Here is a 997-nt window from a genome sequence, read left to right on the forward strand (position 1 = left end):
TCATTAATAGTTATTTCGGCTTTCATATATCTATTACCGGGTATTCTGGTATTTCGGTAGTGTTTCGGTATTTCGGTGAGTCGTGTGACCGGCTAGTTATATTGTTTAATTGATTAAAAACTGTCGGCTTTCATCTAATTGATCACATTTAACGATAATAACTTAACCAACATACAAAATGCAATTTTATAAATTCTCTTAAGTTTTTCTTGTCACAAATTGTTCATGCTTATAAACTTATGTTATTGTTAAAACTGTAACATTCGCTTTTTCTAGTGGTACATGAGGGTCTTTAATGTTGAGTTTCGTCAAGATCCGCTAAGTGAAAAAATCCCGTTTACACTGTATGAGACAATATACCTGCTTCTGAAGTAAACACAATTATTATTTGAATATCGAATGTATAATTGCAAAATTTGTATTTGAAAGAAATGATTATGTTTATAAATTTCCTTAAGAATAAACGACGAAAGTCACGAAATCATTACTAAAAACCTTATTTATCAGCATAATATCTTGTCTATCTTGTCCAGGAACATTTTATTATGTTAACGTACACTATTCATATGTTACATAGATCTAGTTATTGATACAACGTATTTGTAATTGACATAAGATTATAACAAAACAAAAACAATGAACTGTTGTTAGCACAAATATAAAAGGCATTTATTTAGTTTAAAGAAAAGAAAATTATAAATATTTTAAAAACCTTTATAGTTTTTTTCTTTCATCATGTTTGCTCTTATAGCCACCCTTATCAGCGAACCAGAATACCTATAATCTAATTGTGCTAACAATACACAAAATATCATACAATGCTACATTTAAATACGTGGGCAAAATATTGTCTAAATGATAATCTGACTTTAAATTAGAACATATTTGCCTAAACAAACAAAATTAAAGGCATTTGATACAAATCTAAAAGGCATTCTTCGAAACAAAAGAATAAATTGTTTATTTCAATAAATGTCTTGTACAGCTTACAAATCCA

The sequence above is a fragment of the Ruditapes philippinarum genome, unplaced genomic scaffold, assembly GCF_026571515.1.
Source record: "Ruditapes philippinarum isolate M1 unplaced genomic scaffold, ASM2657151v2 ctg278_1_1_1_1, whole genome shotgun sequence".
NCBI lineage: Eukaryota > Metazoa > Mollusca > Bivalvia > Venerida > Veneridae > Ruditapes > Ruditapes philippinarum.